Source organism: Elaeis guineensis, chromosome 2 (assembly GCF_000442705.2).
Source record: "Elaeis guineensis isolate ETL-2024a chromosome 2, EG11, whole genome shotgun sequence".
NCBI lineage: Eukaryota > Viridiplantae > Streptophyta > Magnoliopsida > Arecales > Arecaceae > Elaeis > Elaeis guineensis.
The window spans coordinates 37269561-37284968 of record NC_025994.2 but is presented as its reverse complement, the minus strand read 5'-3'; the positions used below and the strand labels follow the sequence as shown (position 1 = coordinate 37284968).

At 40.9% G+C, this 15408-nt stretch overlaps 1 non-coding gene across 1 annotated transcript; it reads left to right on the top strand.

Annotated features, from left to right (window-relative positions):
* Positions 1 to 4107: 4107 nt before the first annotated feature.
* Positions 4108 to 4214, top strand: LOC140855921 (small nucleolar RNA R71). The gene has a single exon (XR_012139364.1). It is a non-coding gene; the product is annotated as a small nucleolar RNA R71 (small nucleolar RNA).
* Positions 4215 to 15408: the final 11194 nt, after the last annotated feature.

Genomic DNA, 15408 nt, shown 5'->3' with positions numbered 1-15408 from the left:
GGGTGACATTATACTTTTTCATCAATGTTGCAAAAGGTCGGTTACAAAAATGGGTTCCCCGATCACTAATGATTGCCCTAGGAATACCGAAATGGGAGAGAATATTTTCTTTAAGAAACTTAATGACCATTTTGCTATCGGGTGTTCTACATGCAATTGCTTCTACCCACTTTGAAACATAATCAACTGCTACTAGAATATATTTATTTCCAAAGGAATTTGGAAATGGTCCCATGAAATCGATTCCCCAAACATCAAAAACTTCAACTACCAAGATTGGGTTGAGTGGCATCATGTGTCGCTTGATGATTCGACCCATTTTCTGACATTGAGCACAACTTTTACAATATTCATAAGCATCCTTAAACAAATTGGGCCAATAAAAACCACATTGGAGAACCTTAGCAGCAGTTTTCATAGACGCGAAGTGACCCCCACATGCTTGATCATGACAAAAAGATAAAATATTCATGACTTCGTTATCTGGGATACACCTTCTAATAATTTGATCAGGACATTGTTTAAAAAGATAAGGATCATCCCAAATGAAATACTTCACTTGGGCAAAGAATTTATATTTATCCTGCTTAGTCCAATGAGAAGGTATCTTGCCTATGGCTAAATAATTTACAATATCAGCAAACCAAGGTTCAGTAGACACAGACATGAGTTGCTCATTTGGAAAAGATTCATTAATGGGTGGTTCACTAGATGGTGCAACTGGAATTCGGGATAAATGATCTGCTACAACGTTCTCAGTGCCTTTCTTGTCCCTAATTTCTAGGTCAAATTCTTGAAGGAGCAAAATCCATCTGATTAAACGTGCCTTGGCATCCTTCTTTGCTAGGAGATGTCTAATGGCTGAGTGATCGGTGTAAACAATGGTGTGGGTCCCAACCAAATAAGATCTAAATTTCTCTAAAGCAAAGACAACGGCAAGGAACTCCTTCTCAGTTGTGGTGTAGTTAAGCTGCGCATCATTTAAGTTTTACTTGCATAATATATCACTCTAGGCAGCTTATTTATTCGTTGACCTAAGATTGCGCCCACAACATGATCGGACGCATCACACATTAATTCAAATGGTTCAGACCAGACAGGAGGATGAATGATTGGAGCTGATACAAGTGCATTTTTTAGAAATTCAAAGGATTTCAAGCACTCATGAGTAAATTCAAATTTGGTATCCTTTGCCAAAAGATTAGTCAGTGGACGTGCTACTTTGCTAAAGTTGGCAATAAACCTTCTATAGAATCCAGCATGACCTAAAAATGAACGTATTTCTTTCACAGATTTAGGTGGTGGAAGACTTGCAATTAGATCTATTTTGGCCTTGTCCACTTCAATCCCCTTTTTAGAAATGACATGGCCAAGAACTATTCCCTGTTTGACCATAAACTGACATTTTTCCCAGTTGAGAACTAGGTGCTTCTCCTTACATCGTTCTAGAACTAATTGCAGGTGATTCAGACACTCGGAGAAGGTTAGACCAAAAACAGAAAAGTCATCCATAAAAATTTCTAGAAATCGTTCTATCATATCTGAAAACATGCTGATCATGCATCTCTAAAAGGTTGCCGGTGCATTACATAGTCCAAAGGGCATTCGTCTATAGGCAAAAGTACCAAATGGACAGGTGAATGTAGTCTTTTCTTGATCTTCAGCGGCTATGGGGATCTGGTTGTAACCGGAGTATCCATCAAGAAAACAGTAAAACTCTTGTCCGGCTAGTCTTTCCAACATTTGATCAATAAATGGCAAAGGAAAGTGATCTTTCCTTGTCGCAGCATTCAACTTTCTATAGTCTATACAGACCCTCCATCCCGTTTGGGTCCTAGTTGGGATAAGTTCGTTTGCATCATTTTGGACCACTGTTACCCCAGATTTCTTGGGTACTACTTGAACTGGGCTTACCCAAGAGCTATCAGAAATAGGATAAATTATTCCACTATCTAGGAGTTTCAGAATCTCCTTTTTAACTACATCTTCATAACTGGATTAAGCCTTCTTTGGGCTTCTCTTGTTGGTTTAGCCTCTTCCTCTAAGTATATTCTATGTTGAACTATAGAAGGGCTTATTCCTTTGATATCTGCTATGGTCCAACCTATTGCTTCCTGATTTGCTTTTAGAACTGACACTAACTCCTCCTCTTGCTTGGGATCTAGGTCTGATGCAATAATTACAGGCAAAGTTTCTTTGGGTCCTAGATATGCATACTTGAGATGTTCTGGGAGGGGTTTCAGTTCTAAAATGGGTGCTTCCTCTATCGATGGTTTAGGTGATGGTTTCACCATCTCAATGATTGGTTCAGTAGAAAGTGTCGATTCTTGATTAATCTGATTTTCTTTAAGTATTTCATTGACATCCTCAGACTCATGGATTAACCAGGGGTTAGACTCTAGGTCGACTTCATCATCACTAATGTCAATGGATTCATAAATACCATCTTGGACTACATTGACATCAGCATGAGAAGAGGATTCCTGTTCTAAGTTAAAAACATTAAGCTCAATGGTCATATTCCCAAAGGATAACTTCATTAGACCATTTCGACAATTGATTTCAGCATTGGCCGTAGCTAAGAATGGTCTTCCTAAAATGACAGGTATATGTCCTTTAGGATTCGCAACTGGCTCAGTCTCTAAAACAATAAAATCTACAGGAAAAATGAAATTTTCAACCTTTATCAGAACATCCTCGACCATTCCCTTAGGGATCCTGAGAGATCTATCGGCTAACTGTAATGTAATCCCAGTAGGTTGAAGTTTTTCTAATCCTAGTTGTTCATACACCGAATATGGAAGGATATTCACACTAGCTCCTAGATCTAGCAAGGCCTTTTTTATATTGGTTTCTCCAATAACACAAGAAATTGTTGGAGCTCCAGGGTCCTTATATTTAATTGGCACATGGCTAGATAGGTATGAACTGACACTTGCAGCCAAAAATGCTTTCTTTGGTACATTAGTGGTTCTTTTCCTAGTGCAGAGATCTTTTAAAAATTTGGCATAAGTTGGAACCTGATGGATTATATCTAAAAGAGGAATATTAACTTGAACTTGTTTAAATACCTCTAAAATTTTGTCTAAATGTTCAGATTTATTGGATTTCAGTCTGTTTGGAAAAGGAGCTCTAGGACTTTTAAGTACTGGACTAGGTGAATTTTCAGTTTTTGGTGCTTGAGGTTGAAAGGTAGTAGTTTTAGAAGGTGACTCGGCAGATGAGTCATCTATATCATCAAGTGCAACTACCTTATTGTCTATTTGTTTTCCTGATCTTAAGGTATGAATGGCATTTACACCATTAACTTGGTTTCCTTGTTGGGGTCGTGGACCATTTTGGTTCCCAGGATTTGGCTCAGGTTGGCTAGGTAACCTACCATGTTCTCGTTCACTAATGGTCGAAGCCAGCTGACTTACTTGCATTTCCAGACGGGCTATAGCTTGGGTGTTATTATTTATGAGTTGACCCGTGGTTTGCATAAAGCTGGTATGTGTCTTCATCATGGCTTCTAGGCTTTTCTCTAAAGAGGTAATTTTCTTGTCATTATCATGGAAGCCTGGCGGGTTGTTCATTACTGGGTTGGACCTTAGATTTTGCTGATTGAAATTTGGATTGCCTACATTAGGATTCTGGGACCATGAGAAATTTGGGTGATTCCTCCAACCTGGGTTATATGTGGGTGCATAAGGATTGTTCAATGGTCCTTGATAGGTGGCATTCACCTGTGCACACTCATTCGAGTAGGAACATTCTTCTAAGACATGGTCTGGTGCATTGCACCCTTTACACATGGGTGCAGATATTTGATTTACATTGGCTGGTCTCTGTAATTCTAAGGCTTCCAATCTACGTGTTAAGGTTGCAATCTTGGCCTCTGATGCTAGGGTTGGTTGAATTTGATGCATTCCTCCTCTTGAAGGTGTAGCTTTATCAGGTTCCCTAGTTGTTTCCCACTGTAAATTTTTCTCGGCTAGGTCTTCTAAGAATTACCAAGCTTCAGTAGTTTCTTTGTCCATAAATTGGCCTTGGCACATGGACTCTAGCATGGTTCTTGAGTTTGAATCTAACCCCTCATAGATGATCTGGCATAGTCTCCAAGTTTCTATTCCATGGTGTGGGCATTGGGTCAAAAGATTCTTGAAACGATCAAAGTACTTCCAAAATGATTCACCAGCTAGTTGGTAAAATTGATTTATTTCATTCCTAATCCTAGCTGTTTTATGATGGGGGAAATACTTTTTTAAAAATGTTCTCACAAAGCCCTCCCAGGTAGTGACAGAATAGTTTGGCAGACTATAAAGCCACTTCTTAGCATTGTCCTTAAGGGCAAAGTTGATTAATCTAAGTTTGACCTCATCCTCTGTTAATTGCAGTTTCATGGTTGCACATACCTCCTCAAATTCTCTAATAAATATATAAGCATCCTCTAATCCTGTGAATTTTGGAAGCATATTTATGATTTGAGGTTTGATTTCAAAATTGTTAGCTGTGGGTTGTGGCAACCTGATACAAGATGGTTGGATGGAGCCAACTGGATAACACAAATCCTTAAGGGTCATGGGTTGGATTGGTTCAGCCATTGGAACAACAGGAATTGACTCAATTCTAACTAGACGACCCGACACTCTTCTCCACACACGAAGTGTACGGTTCTCGATGTTTATACAATTTTTTTTTTTTAATAAAGTTTTTATGTATAAGGAAAAGAAAGAAAAGAGAAAAATTCTAAAGAGAAGATCCTAAGGAGTCCTAAATCTAAAGAAAAGTAACCAAATTAATTTAAATTTTAAATTTTTTTTTTTTTTTTCAAACAAGTGAATCAATAAATTAAACTCAATCTATCCTAGGGTTAACCTAAATCTAGACAGCTCCTAACTATTCCAAGATGACCCTTCAAACCTTCCAAGTGGAGATTGATCAACTAGTTAGCCAGGTAAGTATAAGAGGTGGGAGGTTCACTCATCGTTGCCTTTCTAGACACCAAACGAGTTGGCCAGGCCAGCAACTGAACCAATTTAACAAACCACTCTCAGGGACTTGCCTAGACACCAACTAATCAAACAACTCAAACTTGGTAGAACTCTTAGGGTTCCTTGTCCTATTGAGCTCGAATTCCTTAAGGTTGACGTCTAATTGATTTTAAGATTAAAAGTCTAGGTAATGCAATATGATGGAGATGGTTTTTGGGCTAAGGAAGGGTAATGAAATCCCCACCTTATCTTGTTAATGGGTTGATGCCCTTAGATTAATTATGAAAATGCAAATACAAATAAACAAGATGACCAAGAATGTAAAAGATTTTAATTTAGAATTTTTTTTTATTTTTATATTTTACTTCACGATTATGAAATGTCTTTTGTTTTGTTTTATATATTTTTTTTTTTGTGATTAAGTAAATTCAAATGATTAGGTCTAAAAGCAAAAGTAATTAACTAAAAATAATAAAAGAGAAATTAGAAGCGTACCTGAGTTTTCCAGCAATCACCAACTAAATATAGAAACCTAAAGAAAAAAGAAAGAGAGTTATAACGCACGAAGAACAAATATTTGAAAATAATTTAAAACGCCAAATCCCCGGCAACGGCGCCAAAAACTTGATGTTCAAATCTTAAAATTTGTAAATAAAACCGCAAGCGCACGGTGTGCAGAGTAGCACGACCAGCGAGTACGGGTCGATCCCACAGAGACTTGGTTTTAAAAATAATTTTCAAATCTATGCTCAAGCGAGCTTTAACAAAAATCGAAAGTCGAAAGTTGTTTGCTAAAGACAATAAGACTAAGGATCTAGGGTTTTTGAATCCACTAGATCTAGATTAGAGAATTCTACCTAGAATTTTTCTTAATGATCCTAACGACTACTCCTCTTGTCTTTCCCAAGCATAGATTATGAAGGGACTAAGGCCCAACGATAACCCATCAAGATTCTTTACAGGGGAGTAATAACTAGGATCCCTTAGAGTTTTCTCCTCCTATGCACTGAATCAAGCATGAACTATGAAGGGACTCTGACCCAACTGTAGTTCATCAAAAATTCTTGGCAAAAGAGGAAGAAAAAGAAACTCTAAGAAAAAGAAAGAACCCTATGTAAAATCCCTACTCATGATCTAGCTTCATCGCAAACCCAGAAGGGATGCTTAGCTAGACATGATCTAAATCTACTTGCAAAATTTAAATACAGAAAAATAAACTACCCTAATTTCATAAATTAAACTATCCTAATTGCATAAATTTAAACTGCATAATTTAAACTAACCTAATTGCATAAAATTAAATTGCATAAATTAAACTATCCTAATTGCAAGAAAAATAAATTGCATAATGTAAAGAGATGAAATTGCATAAAAATAAGATTTTATATATAAAAAAAAAATTATTACAAAAACCTCAAAGCTCGAGGCTTATAAAGAGAGCTAAAAACCCCACTATCTAGGGTGACAAGCTTGATCGGAAGGAAGAATACCTAAAATAAGGGCCTTTGGGGGCTTTTTATAGGCATTTGGGGGTTATAAGGTTTTCAAAACTTTCGATGTGGGACTAAGAGGTTTTAAAGAGTTGTTAGGGGGGTTTATGGTGCGCCGATGGGTCCATGGTCCACGTGCCTGTTGCTGTGGACCAGGCGGCTAATCAGATCACCAAATCAATTGATTTTTGATCAATTTTGATCTGATTTGACTCGGGTTTGACCCAATTGAGTCTTCTTTCTTCATTCTTCAATTTCTGGGTCAATTTAACTCCGTTTTGCATAAAATTTATGTCGTTGGAATCCTCTTTCCTTGTTCTTTCTATTGATGATCTCTTCTTCTACAAAATATAATAACAAGTATTAATTTCTTAATAAAGTTAGATAATTTAGATATTAATTGATACTTTTTATGTCAATTTGTGACATAAATCAGCCAACAAAAGCCTATATCCTCTCCACTTTTCCATGCCCCCTCTACTCCTCTCCCTTCCCTTTTTATGTCCAAGAGGTTGGGCATCCATCTGGTGCTTGTCCAAGGTGTGGTGGCTCTCTGATTAGAAGGCTATAGAGATTTGTCGAGAAGCTGCTGCTCCAGCTTTAGAAGATCTTTTGAAGATATTCTAGATGAGATCTAGATCTAATTTTTGGAGAAAAAATTGTGAGGAGAAGATGATCCAGATCCTACTCGAGTGGATACCAGTAGAGGTCAGGTGACTGTGTGGCTATTTTAGAACCTCGGGCATTGCTGCAATCATCTACAGGGTAATCTAGTTACCCTAGAGGTATTTCTCTATTCCTCATATTTTTAGATTTAATTTTAGATTTAATAATAGATAATAGGAATTAGATCTAATAGATCTTAGATCTGAAATATTATAGGATAATTTTTTTTGAAATATTCCATCTCAGATCTCATTAGATCTGGAAGATCCTACAAAGAAAAAGCCAATTTTTCCTTCAGTCCTTGGGGCGTACAACTCTTGGACGCCCCTTATCTCATTTATTTTGTGAATAGCATGAAAATAACCACAAAAAGGGCAAAAAAAAGGAGGATAAACATGGGAGAAGTTGGCGCAAGAGAGGGAGGGAAGAGTCCTTGTGAAGAGGGACTCTTTCAAAAAGAGAAATAGGCTAAACCACTTTCCACAATAAACCAAGTTAATTTTTATATTGAACCAGATCAAATTTAATTCAAATCTCTAGAATAAGTGGTGTGAGATTACTTTCCTTAGATGTAAAAATCATAGAAAAATTATCTAGAATTAATTAGTGGGTGTGGGCTTTGATTTTCTTAGGTGGCGCAAGAGAAGATGGAATCCTAGTCTAATTAGGATTCTTATTTAGATTAGGTCAAATACTTTGAACCCAATTTAAATTAATTACAACCTAATTAATGGTGATCCTAGTTCAACTAAGAGTTCAATTAAATCAGATTAAATTATATTTAATTTAAATCCTAACTTAATTAGGAATTAGGTGCATACAAGTCCTAGTCAAACAGGGACTTGTTCTCCCTTGCAACTGGCTTATCCAATAAACCAAGTAGACTTAATTCAATTAAATCCAAATCAATTCTAATTAAATCATATTCAATTAGACTTGATCTCAGCTTAATTGGTCAATCAGATTAAGCTAATTAGCAATCCAATTGCTAATGATCTTCTTGCAACACTTGCATTAGGTCAAACATCAATCACATTGATTGTTTAACCTTAGAACGATTCTCAATCGTCGATTAACCATCTGATTAGGTTACAACCTCTTATGTGTGTGACCTTATAGGTTCGAACCTAAGCTAGTAGCATAGAAACCAATTCCTGTACTAGTCAAAGTAACCATCTAGCAACGGTTTCCAACGTCCAGATAAGTCGAATGTATGCAAAGCAACATTCCTAGAATCCTGACCCATGGTTACCGTATAATTCATCCTTTTGATCAATAATATTTAAGACAACTTCGAGTATGCTGTCAATACTCATGTAAGTCATCTCTATTGTGTCTCAAAATTTTTGCAAATCATGTGACTCCTCACGAGGATTACCCAGGTCTAGGTTTTGCTAAATTGAAACACAGCGAGACATTCTCTTCCTGAAGTTAATCAGGACTGGTCAATCCCATCTTGACTCACACACCGACTTTATAAGTACTTGACTGTATCCCAAAATTTTTCGAACCTATATTAAAAATACAGGCAGTCCGGCACCAAAGCACAGTGAGTTGCTTGCAAGTCACCGTGGTGATCTCAGGTTGGAGAGACACTTATACCCATTGGTCTTAGTTAACTACTCTTGATAGTAGAGTGTTACATTGATCACGTTCAATGCAGATGTACTACTACATCTCACCTGGATGCCATATCAGTGTCTCCACACCACTTGGTTACGAGAACAACCAACGCATATGGCATATAGCGACCTACACTTAATAAGTTATCATCCTTGTTAATAACTTATCATTTGATCATGAATAATTTAAGAACCATCCGATAAATTTTTCTTTATCAATTGATTATGGTTCTAAAGATTTTATCATAATTTAGGAGTTCATTTAAGGAAGATAGAACTTTTATGATGAACCTGCCAAATAACTATTATTATTAGATAATTTATATACTAATTCCAATCATCTACGACTTAGATGATAAGCTTTAGGACATATTTTCGAACAACTCCCACTTGTACTAAAGCCAATCAGAATGATATCAGATATCCTATCTTCCACTTGAGTTCGTAGAACTTCCTAGTTCCGAGGCCTCAGCAAATGGGTTGGTCAAGTTCTCCCTTTTCATCAATCTTCTAAAGATCGATGTCACCCTGATCTAAAATCAAAAGTGATAGTAATACAGAGTATGCTGGTCCTTCGATTCTTTAGCCAGATTTATGGCTCCAGTGCTAGATAGGACTGGACCATCGATGGAGGGTGCCATTCCAAACCTGTTAATGAAGCTCAACAATTACACAACTTACATGGCAGCATCATATGCTACGATGTACTCTACTATTGGAGCACGATCTCGGATCCTCCCACGGACCTTGGGTGCAGCAGAACCAGCAACGAATAGATCTGGAGTCATCCGGACATGATTCAAGGCCCTTGACGAAATCAGTCTGGTTGCTGTCTTCTTCGTCAGCCTTTCGTTCTAGATGAAGAAAGCCTTTGAAACTACCTCTAAAAAATTCAAGATCTGGTACCCAACCAGATCAGACCTGGACCGAGGTCTTCCAATTCATAGATCTTAAATCTGGATATTCTAGATGGGGAAGAAGATAGATGGAGACAGACCTCGTAGATCTGTCCTGCTGCAGCCTTTCCTGTAGATCTGTTGATGGAGATCTCACCCGTGCCTCAAACGACCTCAGATCAACTCCAGATCTGAGAGGGAGTTGTACCAACTTCTTCTCAAGAGATTCTAGGTCCTGGACCTAGTGTTTGGGCACCTGCAAGAGAGGGGAGAGAAGAAATGGCTGGCGACTGCAAAGGGGGGAAGGGGCTAGCGCCTCCCTTCCTTTCTTTCCTTTTATGTACTGGCGGCAAGAAACCCTAGGGTTTCTTGCTCCTGGGGTATGAAAGATGGCTGGAGAGAGAGGGAGAAGAGAGAGAGAGACTTGAGAGAAAGAGTTGTCTATTTTCTTGGCTTAATCAAACCTATACAAGTACATGTATATACAAACACCGGGTCAAGTGACCCAAACCCAAAACTCCCTTGACCAACTCTATGGGAGATTAGGTTAACCTAAGCCCATGTACACCCATGACTCGACCTAATCTCACCTATCCTGGGCCCAGACCTAGCCCATAAAGAGTTGATCTCTTGAGGCCCACATAACCTAGACCTCAAGAACCCGAAAGGCCCACAGCCTTTCAACCTAGGGCCCAACTAGCCCTAGAGCCTCCATGAAGCCCTCATGAATGATGGACCTTGGCCTTAGCCTTGGTCCCCTGGGCCTTGGGCACACCACCTGGATCATAACAATCTCCACCTTGGTGTCCCAAGGCCTCAATCAGCTCCACTCTATCCTTGCGACTGTAGACCCATTTGTAGCCAATGGGCCTCTTCTCCTCTGGCAACTGCACCAATCACCACGTCTGGTTCTGGTGGAGAGACTGCATCTCCTCGGACATCGCCTGGACCCACCGCTCTCTGTCCTGGCTCTCAATACCCTCCTGATACGTATATGGGTCTCCATTCACTGTCACCAGGGTATATGACAGCATCTCCTCGAAGCCATATCGGTCCGATTGCCTGATGGTCCTCTTGGGCTTGTGTAGGGCAACACCGATATCAGTCCTCGATTCAGCTTGCTCCTGCTGGACCTCTCCACCTCGATCATCCATCCGAGTCCTCTCCAACTGTGGAGACACCTTAGGTAGGTTCTCCACCTGAATGTCATGTCCTCCCGTAGTACCTGCAAGAGGCAAAATAAAAGAGGTAAGCTGTCCAGCAGTGCCCTGCTGGACCTCCTCCTGCTCCTGCTGCTCCTCCATGCCTGCTCGCCTCCGTAGGACTGACTCCTCATCAAAAATCATATCCCAACTAATGATGACCTTCTTTTCTAAGGGATCCCACAGCCTGTATCCCTTGACTCCTCGCGGATAGCCTAGAAACACCGCCTTGCGTGATCTGGCATCTAGCTTGCTCTGCTCACCAGCTCCAATGTACACATAGGCCGTGCACCCAAATACTCGTAGATGGCCCAGTCCAACTGTCCTCCTAGACCACACCTCCTCTGGAAGCCTGCCATCCAACCTGGTGTGAGGTGACCGATTCACCAAGTAACCCACTGCGTCAACTGTGTCAACCTAGAACTCCTTTGGAAGCCCTGCCTGCAGCCTCATGCATCGTGCCTTTTCCAAAAGTATTCTGTTCATCCTCTCGGCCATCCCATTCTGTTGTGGAGTCCCCCTAACTGAGAAGTGTCTCCTGATCCCACACTCCTCACAGTAGTCCTGAAACTCTCTGCTAGTGTACTCCCCGCCATTGTCTGACCTCAGACACTTCACGCTCCTCCCCTGCTCCTTCTCCACCTCAGCTCTCCAGATCTTGAACTTGGTGAAGACCTCTGACTTCTCTCTCATGAAGTAAATCCAGAGCTTTCTTGAGAAATCATCAATCAGGGTCATGAAGTATCTGGCCCCATTTCTAGCTAAAACTGGGGCTGGTCCCCACACATCTGTGTGGACTAACTCCAGAGGGGCTGCACTGCGGGCTGTACTGATGTTGAACTAAACTCTCCTCTGCTTTACCATCTGGCAAGGCTCACAGATCTCCCCAGTAGCACCATCCTCCAGATCAGAGATGAGTCCTCTCCTGCTCAACTCCCTCAGCCCCCTGTCACCCTTGTGGCCTAGGCGGTAGTGCCACATCCTGTAAGCCCCCTGCTGGTCCTGTGCTGCAGCTGCTGCATCAGACTCTCCGGTCACCACAGATCCCTCCATGCGATAGAGGTTATTATCCAACCTCCTGCCTCTCATCACCACCATAGCTCCATTGGAGATGTTCTACTACTCTGCTTCTAGCCCTACTGCTGAAGCTGTATCCACTGCGCTCCAAATAGCCAAGTGACACCAGATTCTTTTCCAGCTCTGGCATGTGCTTTACATTTGTCAATGTCCTCACAATCCCATCAAACATCCTCACCCTGACTGTCCCTATCCCAGCCACCTTGCAAGGATGATTGTCACCTAGAGTCACTGATCCCTCATCTGTCTTGGTGTATGTAGCAAACCAAGACCTGTGTGGTGTGTAGTGATGTGAGCATGCAGAGTCTAGTGTCCACTCCTCTGTGTACTGCCTGTGACCATCTGATACCACAAGTAGATCATCCTCCACCTGCTGCCCAGCAACTGCACTCACTGATTCTGAGCCACTTCTTTCTCCCTTCTTGCTCTTCCATAGTGGACATTCTCGCTTGAAGTGCCCGAACTCGTTGCACTTGAAGCATTTCACCTCTTTCTTTCCCTTCTTGGACTTGGACCGCCCCTTGGACTTGCTTCTGCCTCTGCCTCTACCTGTCCTTTCCCCTACTGCCAAACCCTCCTGGGAAGCTCGATCTCTGGTCAACTTTTTCCTCTACTCATTCATCCTCAGTACCGAGACAATGTCCTCATACTCCAGAGTCTCCTTGCCGTAGAGTAGTGTAGTCACCAAAGAATCATATGATCCGGACAGTGAACATAGAAGCAATAGAGACTTGTCCTCCTCATCCAGCTTCACCCCGATATTCACCAACTCCGTGCACAACTGGTCGCACCTCTGAATGTGGCCAACCACATCAGTCCCTCCTGCATCCGAAGACTGTACAACCTCTTCTTCAGCATCAGCTTGTTGCACATATTCTTCCCCATGTACATGGTGTGCAACTTCGACCAAAGGCTCTTCGAGGTCTTTTCTTCCAGCACCGAATACAATGCCGCATCCACCAAACATCCTCTGATCATCGAGCATCCTTTCTTCTCCAACGATGCCCACTGTCTATCTGTCATTTCCTCAGGCTTCTCATCCAAAGCCTGATCCAGATCTGCTTGCACCAGAAGATCCTCCATCCGAATTTTCCACATGGAAAAATTCTCCTTGCCATCAAACTTCTCAAAATCGACCTTCATATTACTGCCCATGACTGGATCCAAGCCAAACAAGCAATATAAATTCAAGAAGTGTAGAATATACCTTGATGGTACCTTGCTGAAAATTTTCTGCACTTGGGATCTTCAACTTCTCGCACTTGGAACCGCTTCCTCACCACCGTGGCTCTGATACCAATTATTGGAGCACAACCTCGGCTCCTCCCACGGACCTTGGGTGTAGCAGAATCAGCAACGAATAGATCTGGAGTCGTCTGGACACGATTCAAGACCCTTGACGAAATCAGCCTGGTTGCTGTCTTCTTCGTCAGCCTTTCGTTCCAGATGAAGAACGCCTTTGAAACTACCTCTAAAAAATCCAAGATCTGGTATGCAACCAGATCAGACCTGGATTGAGGTTCTCCAATTTGTAGATCTCAAATCAAGGTGTTCTAGATAGGAAAGAAGATAGATAGAGACAGATCTCGTAGATCTGTCCTGCTACAGCCTTTCCTGTAGATCTGTTGATGGAGATCTCACCCGTGCCTCAAACGACCTCAGATCAACTCCAGATCTGAGAGAAACTTGTACCAACTTCTTCTCAAGAGATTTCAGGTCCTGGACCTGGTGTTTGGGCTCCTGCAAAAGAGGGGAGAGAAGAAATGGCTGGCGGCTGCAAAGGGGGGAAGGGGCTAGCGCCTCCCTTCCTTTCTTTCCTTTTATGGACTGGCGGCAAGAAACCCTAGGGTTTCTTGCTCCTGGGGCATGGAAGATGGCTAGAGAGAGAGGGAGAAGAGAGAGAGAGACTTGGGAGAAAGAGTTGTCTATTTTTTTAGCTTAATCAAACCTATACAAGTACATGTATATATAAACATCGGGTCAAGTGACCCAAACCCAAAACTCCCTTGACCAACTCTATGGGAGATTAGGTTAACCCAAGCCCATGTACACCCATGACTCGATCTAATCTCACCTATCCTGGGCCCAGACCTGGCCCATAAAGAGTTGGTCCCTTGAGGCCCACATAACCTAGACCTCAAGAACCCGAAAGGCCCATAGCCTTTCAACCTAGGGCCCAACTAGCCCTAGAGCCTCGATGAAGCCCTCATGAATGATGGACCTTGGCCTTAGCTTTGGTCCCCTGGGCCTTGGGCACACCACCTGGATCATAATACTCTACATCACTAACTGAGTAGACTAAAGTATCCTGCTTGGAACCTTTCCAGCAGATTGCTCCTACAATTCGGGTATGATCCGATACTTTCTTGTTGTCATCTTGATCTGTCTAAAATTGAAACATCCACATGTTTAAAGTCAGTATTTTCATATTTGAGTCACTGGATCTTAGTATTTTCCAAATACTTAAGGATTGTCTATATAATCTTCCAGTGGTTTTTACTTAGATCAGACTGGTATCTGCTCACTACCATTAGTGAGCATACCATATCTGGTCTTGAACATTGAGAAATTAGATGACATCCAAACCTTTATTCCTTGCAATACTAGAATGCCATTCTCGATTCAGAGAATTTCATCCACAGTCAAATAAGGAATAACACTACAGAATATTTTACCCATTTATAAATGCAGGGTACCTCTTTGTTCATAACAAAGACATATATTCAAAACGTATATTCTAACTCTGGGATAATAGCGAAACGAGCTTTATAGGTCTCCACCTTTCCGTCTGTGCTACTCTGATCCTTTTGAAAAATCCATTCACACCCAATGGATTTTATTCCTTCAGGTGAATCATCTAGTGTTCATACACTATTGATTTTCATGGACTTCAATTTAAATTTAATGGCTCCAAGCCACTTCTCAGAGTTAGACCACTGCATTGCATTTACTTTAATGGGCTCCAAGTTTGATCTAATCAAATCTGGTTCTGTAGGTTTACTAGATTATATTGGTTTATTTTCTATCAGTCAAACTTTCAAGTTCAACTTGATAGGCATCAGTTCCTTCTCTAAGGAACTCCTTTCCCAAAGAAATACCCTACTGCTGATGAGCATCTTATGTTCTTTAACATGATAGAATTAGTAACCCTTAAATAACTATTGGACCATGAACCAAGTTTATCTGTATACAAACCTTTGACATAGGCTGATCAACTCCAAACCCAAAGGTGAGAGAGTTTAGGTCTATGCCCGATCCATATCTCATATGGAATCTGCACAACAGACTTACTCAGTATATTTTCAGAGTAAAACAAGTAATCACACAAGAGCATAATCCTGAAATAGGCAGATTAGTAAACCCTATCATGGATTGAATCATGTCTAACAAAGTTCAACTTCTCCTTTCAGATACACTGTGTTTTGAAAAAGAATCCACTGAGAGAGAATCCAATTTTCTCCTAGATATGTCATCCTTTTCAT